Raw genomic sequence first — 8,066 nt, forward strand, 5'->3', positions numbered from 1 at the left:
CCCCCCCCCCCCCCCGCCCCGCAGGACTAAAGGCAAAGTCAAACATACCATCTTAAATTGAACTCACTCATGATTCCATGACAAAATTACTAAGCATCAGCTGAGTAATCTCGCCTTGTTTTCAAAACCTCTGGTCACAGGTTTGAGCACAGCATACTCCCAGCCAATAAATGACATGTTTAGGCAGGATCACAGCACGTGTCAGAAAAGACAGGGTTAGCACAGGACAAGGTAACTAGCCAAAAATGTTATATACTCCCTGCACCATTCTTAGAATGTGGGATTCTTAAAACTGGAAGGGACCCTACAAGTCACTCAGAGAAGTGCCTTCTGTGTGTCAAGCATTTCAATAAACCATTGACATACAAAGTCTTATTTATTCATTACAAAACAAATAATGCCGAGGAAGGTGTTAATCTGTTTTTAAGATGGCACAATTTGGGTTCAGATAAGGAAAATTCTTTTTTTTTTTACGATTTTATTTATTTATTGGACAGAGAGAGACACCTCGAGAGAGGGAACACCAGAGGGGGGAGTGGGAGAGGGAGAAGAAGACTTCCCGCTGAGCAGGGAGCCCCATGTGGGGCTCGATCCCAGGACCCTGTGATTACCACCCAAGCCGAAGGCAGACGCTTAATGACTGAGCCACCCAGGTGCCCCAGATAAGGTAAATTCTTTACTCAAATTTAAAGCCAAGTCATAGAGCTAATCTACAAACAGGTGTGCCCAGCTCCAAGACCTTAAACTTTTGTACCTGAATCAGATTTACTTCCTTCAATTATAGGATTCTCTTTCACAGATTACAGGGAGTTGGGTCCCCATCTTCATTTGGAACAACATACTCTGGAGTCAATTCTGTTTTGAGAGGCAACACTTTCTATATTTGACTAGCTCTGAGTTTTCTTCCTAACTTTTGAGCCCCAAATTTGCCTACCAGAAACTTCCACTGAGTCTTCATGCAGCTTTTTGGAGCAAACCTAAACAAGATAATTCTTTTAACTCCGCTTTTCCCCAACTCCTGTTATTTCTCCCCACTCTGAGCCTTCATTTCTTCAGAAAAAACATCCAGTATTCTCTTAACTATTCTTTGTCAAACTTTCCTTCTGGGCTACTTCCTAGGTGGCACTTCTTGCACCTTATATTTTATAATTGTCAGTGTCACTGTTGAAGCACTGCATCCAGAACAAGACACAATACCCCACTTGAGGGCTGTTTTCAACTTGTTACAGGGGGTATTAAGTTTCAATGAATGCAGTCAAAGTTTATTAGCTTTTCATCAGGATCCCAGCACACTAAGGACAGATTTTCTGAGCACCCTCTACAAGGCTTGAGAACACTCGAGAAACTCTCAAAAACGAAGCCAACAACACTTAAGATTCATCCCATTAAAAGGAAACACTATTAACTTGCAGTCAAATGCAGCTGAATTGGAGCTCAAGTCCCAACATTAAAGACTTTTACAGGAAATTACAAGCTACTTAGTTCTATGTTGCTTTTGTTCAATTAGTCATAGAGCTGAGTTATACTTGGTAGAACTTTTGCCAACATCTGTGTTGAGAAGTGCATTGGCCTTCATCTGATGCAATTTCTATGAACACCCCAGTTATTGAAACCAGGCCATAAGAATAATAGAGCCACAAATTCCAGACTGGGTCACCATACGCTGAGAAATTTCGTTTTTTCTTCTGACTGCACATTTCAAGGATGCTTTTTACTTTAATGGGTTCCCAGGTCACCTGTTGGACCCTTCTCTCCAACACAAGAGAGAGTCAGCAACAACCTAGAATATCATTTTTCTCTGTCCTCAATAACCAAGAAAGAAAAGGGGTAGTCAAAGAAATTTTCAATCAACACTGTAAAACACACATCTTTAAACACAGCGCAGAAGCAATGTATTAGAAGAAGAAAAATACATCTTTGGATGTCACAGCTAATCAATACTGTTTGTATGCTTGCAAAAGATAAAAGGCTCAGCTAGATTGTAAACAGCATGAAAGCATTTCTGTCTTTAGCATCATGTTGCACACATGGCAGCTAGTGCTATATACATTTGCATGAATAACTGTATGAACCAATAGAATCAAATCTACAAATGGTTGACATTAGCTTAAATCATTAGATCTGAGTGTTTCCTTGGTGGGGTCTTTAGATCCTCTTTCAGTGAGATGACCTTTAGATTTTTGATGTCATTGCTTATTAGCAATGCCCATAGCCAGTGCAAAGTCAGATTCCTCAGTTTTATGTTCTTTATAATTTAGTTGGATGAATGAATGAACTGAGCTTCTCCACACAAATGGTTTTATTCTAACTTGGAAGAGATGATATGATCAAAAAGAATATTTTCCATCTGGTCCAAACACAGACTTTCCAGGCTAATGAAATAGGCCTTATATGAATAGGTTTAGAAAGAGGTCAGATGTTTTTAACAGTATCCTGACAGGATTATTATTTTGTAAGGAGTAAGGTAAAAAGTTATAGTAATAGAACAAATGTGTTATCTTCATAACTCATTGGAGATATAAATCATCTTAGAAGAAAATAATACTTATTTTGGGGAAGAGTGCTTGCTCTTCGGTAATTTGTGATGTAGTCAGATCTTGTTGATATGGAGAGTAATTTGAAAGCAGAGAATACACGGTCTTCCTCACTCACAGAATGAGACCTCGTACCTTTCCATTTGTAAGATATCAAAACGTGGGCTGAGAAAATCCTTTCGTGTCCAGGCAAAGATATTAGCTAAGATAAAGAACTGGGACCTTGTTCTCAAGTGTAGATCACACACACACACACACGCACACACATACGCACACACGTGCACACACGCACACACACGCACACCCTCTACCACATAGTAGAGTAAGGAGCATCACAGGGGAGAAAGTAGGGCGGGTGAGGGAACCTGTTCTGCCAGAGCTATGATAGCACTTACATTGTGTAATTGTATTTAATATTTGACTATTTGGCTAATGCCTGTTTCTACACACTGAGCTCCTCTGCACTGCTCCGTTTTGCATCTCTGGTTCCTAGCCTGATAACTAGCATGTAGTAATTTCTCTATTTAAATGAATGAAGGTTAAATACATAAATGAAAAGCTTCCTTTCTCAGTAAAACTAAAACCCATAGTCTTCCAGGTTGGAACCAGGAGGAGAATCTTTCAGGGGTAAAGGGTGGCTGGTGAATCAGCCTATGCCTGTCCCAGTGACTCATCTTTCACTTCAGGGACTATCACTCATTGTCCCTGACATCTCCACGCTGGCCTACGCCCTCTTCACACTCTTGTCCAAGCAGGGACACTGGACCTCTCTCTAATATCTCTTATTCCAGATGAGGCAGAACTAGAAAATTCAAATAAAATGTAATTATGGACTCATGCATAATAAAGGGGAAATAAACTCAGAGTTCCAGAAGTTTCAAAAGTCCAGTTTAAAGAGCTTTTTTCTTTTTTTTAAATTTTGAGTGGTGTAGAAATAAATTATCTGGTAGATTACAATGAGATAAAAGAAACCTAAAGAAGTTAACATCTGTTTCTTAATAAAATATTAAATTGGGCTTATAAATGCTATAACCATGAAATTTCCAGAACCTAGAATACCATGGGTCCAATTTTCTGTATTTTCAGGGAATCCAAAAATAGGAAAAGACTTGTCCACCATAATACAGGACTAGTGGAAGAGAGAACTGAAATTCAGTCCTCTTGATATCCAGTCCAGTTCTTTGGTCACCCAACTTAATGTTAATTACCAACTGCCAGACTCTTAAGGTCTCCATGGGCCCTAATCACTGAAATCTAAAATAGATTATAAAGCAAATTAATTCCACTTGTGGTGTTTTTGTTAAAATATACTTTACCTTTTTTTTTTCAGAGATTTTGTTTTAAGATTTTATTTATTTATTTGACAGAGAGAGAGACAGGCAGTGAGAGAGGGAACACAAGCAGGGGGATTGGGAGAGGAAGAAGCAGGCTTCCAGCAGAGGAGCCTGATGTGGGGCTCGATCCCAGAACGCTGGGATCACGCCCTGGGCCAAATGCAGACGCTTAACGACTGCGCCACCCAGGTGCCCCAAAAATATACTTTACTTCTTTAACTTCCATTATTTCGTAACTGGAGATACAACCCAGTGCATTAAAGAAATCTTGATAGCTGCTGTTAACTGACAAATTGTTTGTAAGGTAGTAAAACAGGAGGAGAAAGGGCTGCTTGTTTAGAAAAAGATCGAGTTCAGAGATCATTGCAACTTCTCTTTCAATTTGTCAGATGGAGTTTTGTGGATAATTCAGGAGACAATCACATTCAGGAGATGATCACATAAGAAATGAATGGACTAAATTGTTCTGGGCCAATGGTGTGAAGGAAGAGGTATTCCGGGATGGATTAAGATGATGACACAAAGGGAATGTTGAGTAAATTTGCCTGGGAGGAGCAAGGAGAATGGGCAGAAGAGATGGAGATAAAGAAAGTGGGTAGTTAATTTACCTAGAACATCTGCCTAGAAGCTTTCCAATTCTTTCAGGTAACCAATTGACCTCTATTAGATTGTCCACCTGGAACTGGAAATTGCACCATCAGTCTCTATCTCCAGGTCCCCTGCAATCAGCAATGATTGCTTTGCTAAGTTCTTGGATGAACAATTGCTAATGAGCAAGTTCAATCATAACAGAAGAGAGAAATGAAATTAATGATGTATGCAGAAAACTTCTGCCAAAGCAGCCTTTGGGCTAAACTATGGAAAGATGTTATCATTTCTCAAGGGAATTAGACCACACCATATGATGAAGCCTTCACAGAAAAGAGGGCAGGCATGATCATTAGGACAGGACAAAGGAAAACTAAGTCATCTACAGAGCCTGGAGAAGGCTATTATAAAGGACTGAGCAAGTTTGGATCTGATTTTGACAAGCATGAGAATCAAAGAGTGATTATCAGTGGGGTGGAGTATGTCCCTGGGAGTTATCATAGGCAAGGGGAAGACCCCAAATCTGAGTTACATATTGGACCTAATCAGTAGGCTGTTGCTAGACAGAGAACCAAGGTAGAGCACCTTGGAATTCTATGGACTGGGACAGCCACAGGAGTGTTGAAGGGAAATACTTGAGACATACCAGGACGTTCAGGGTTTATTCAGTGTGCCAAGGCTGAGTCTGTGGCACCAAAGGCCATCTACCTTTGGTGCTTTAGATAAGAACAGTGATTTGGAGTTTAAAAGCATTGATTCTAAACCCTGGCTTTGCAGTTTACCAGCTATGGGGCCTTGGGGCATAAATTAAGTAAACTATTTGAACCTCACTTTCCCCATTTATATAATGAGATAATGCCTAACTCATGGGCCTTATCAAGAAGATTAAAGGAAATATATTTTAGTTCATAGGTCAGAATGTTCATGTCAGTGTTCAGCAAATGGTTGATATTATTATTTTAATTATTTTTTACTGATGAGAGCAAAAGTTGCTAATACGCCTGTGGCCCTAGCCAGGACTGACAGGAACCAGGTGAGCTCTAGATGAGCAAGCCAAGGAAACTGAGGATATTAGAGTTGCAAGCTGAGTCTCAACCATCAAGGGGGCCACCTTTGATGGGAATCTATTTAGTTAACTCCTAAAGTTTGTTGCCAAAAATAAGAGTACAGAAATTTCATGTCCTAGTCTCTGCAAAGTTTTATTGTTTTAAGAATCAAACAAAGCCCAAAATTAACATTTCAAATCAAGGCTCTACTGGATATGCCTTACTCCATATAGATGAGCCATTTAAACCATTGGAACATACGAGTATATTCGGACTGCAGAATACTCTAAAAAAGACTTGGATAAGAATTTGCTTTGTTAAGTAGTTAAGCAGTTCCCCTATAATCCTGTTCAGACTATCAGCTGGCATGGCAAAACCTTACTCCAGGTAATGGAAAAAATACAGTTCAGTCCAATTTCTGCTCATACCATCACAAATCTGTGGGATCTGAATAAATGAGACTTTACTGTGTCTGAGAATATCAGAGGGTTTCCTGAAAAGATTTACAAATATAAGTCAAAGTTAACTTCATAGTTACTAAGGATTCCTATCTCCCCATCAGTTGTGAACATGGAAGTACAGTGTAAATGTAATAATCCTTATAAGAAAAGTCATTTTTTAGCTTAATTAAGTAAGGAAAGAAAAAAACCCAGAGGCCAGGGGTCTGTTCCTAACCCTTTCTGAAATGCATAGAGTTGTAGACCTTTACCTCTGCCCAAGAGAAATCCAAGATATGGAATTTATTTTTCCTTCTATTCAACCAAAAAAATTGAATTGTGTGCCTACAGCACGGGGGAGACTGAAGTGAGTACAGAAGATAAAGGGCCTGCCCTCATGGAGCTTACATTCTAGGGCAGGGAGACAGATAATAAATACATAAATGAACGCACACATATACTATAATTCAGGTAGAGATAAAAAGAATTAAGGAAAAAATGTAGCAGAATAAGGGCTGGGAGATGAATGGCAGAAGATGTTTTTATAGACAGCAGGTCAGGGGTGGACTCTCTATGGAGGGGACAGGTGAACAGAGACCAGAATGAAATGAGGAAATGAATTAGCAGAAACCAAGCCTGGCAGGGTCCTCTGTGACATTCCATCAACCCTTGTCCCCCCAATCACAGAAGCTTCTTCCTTGACAGCAATGCCACTTTGAGACTTGGGGACATGACCCCTGTTTCCTCCAAAGACACAGCAAGAACACAACTCCTATCTGCCATGTACTCTACCACCTTTGTCACCACTAATTGTCATCACTTTCTACTGCCACTATTTTAATACTAATGGCCTGTCCCTATGGACTTAGTAGCTCAGCTTTTTAAATACTGTAGATAGTTAAGTGTCTGTTTCTTATGAGTCTGGGTAAAAGGAAATAAAAACATATGCAAGAACTAGTGTAGGTAGCTTGAAAAGTCTTCTATATCAGGCATTTTTCAAAGTCGTTTGATAGCAGAAATCCTTTTCTCAGACAAGATCTTATGTAAAATAGGTTATGTAATATAAAACAGAAGAACTGTTTTGGACGAGGTGGGCTGGAGGTCTCAAAGGTGGGACTCCCCACAATTCTTAAGCCTTCCTCAAAGCCCTAGGAGTGAAGTCTCCTTGGAACAAGTAGAAAGAAGATGAAGTTCACAGATGGTAGGGTTTTTTTGTTTGTTTGTGTCTTTTTAAGGATATTCAAATCCATTCTTTAAGTTTCTGGTCAGTGCAAGGCACTGCCCAATAAATTAAGGTCAAGAGTGAAGAGTAGAAAAGAGATAAAAAGAAATCATGTATTGATTATATTCTGAGGGAGATAAGATAGTGAGATATAATGGTTAAAACTATGAGGTTTGAGCCAAATAATCTCAAAGCTCAGTTTTTAGCTGTGTGGTCTTAAGCTACCAACCTTACTATGCTTCAGTTTCTTCACATGTGCAATGAGACCTATTGATTTGGTCCTTCGTACATTGGTCCCTGCCAGGAGATTATCTCCAAACATTATGGTTAAACCACACCCCTCCTCCAACTAAGCTTCACTGAATTGAACAATAAGGAAATAACAGTGAGATCACTTTAGGAGAATGAGGAACCAAGGCAGAGTATTCTGGTGCCCAGGTGATGACCCCATACTGGACCTATTCTGTTGTCATTCCTGGACTCTAGTTACCTTCTGTCTTAAGAAGTTATCCAGATGGAAGAGTTGGGCCTTACACACGTTAGATGAGATCAAGGCTGCTGTCCCTGACTTGAGTTCCTTTGCAAGGCTTGGTTTTAAAAATAAGTTTCTGGAAAGCAAAGATCTCAATCTATCCAAAGCCCAATGCCCCTTGTGGCAAGTCTGCCTTCCACAGTTCCAGGCTGGCAGAGGGACCACAGAGAGTACTTGCATGGTCGGTCCTGCATTTTGGGCAACATGACTCACGTATCAGATGCATTTCATTCTGGTGGCATGTAGAGGCCCTTTTCCCTTTGATATCAGGAATAAACTAGTTCCTTGATAACCAGCATGAAGTCTGCCCACCTGGTGCTGATAGAGGAAGGGAAAAGGCTTTCAGGACTGTGGAGGCCTGTGGGGACACAGT

Source organism: Ailuropoda melanoleuca, chromosome 2, assembly GCF_002007445.2.
Source record: "Ailuropoda melanoleuca isolate Jingjing chromosome 2, ASM200744v2, whole genome shotgun sequence".
Classification (NCBI taxonomy): Eukaryota; Metazoa; Chordata; class Mammalia; order Carnivora; family Ursidae; genus Ailuropoda; species Ailuropoda melanoleuca.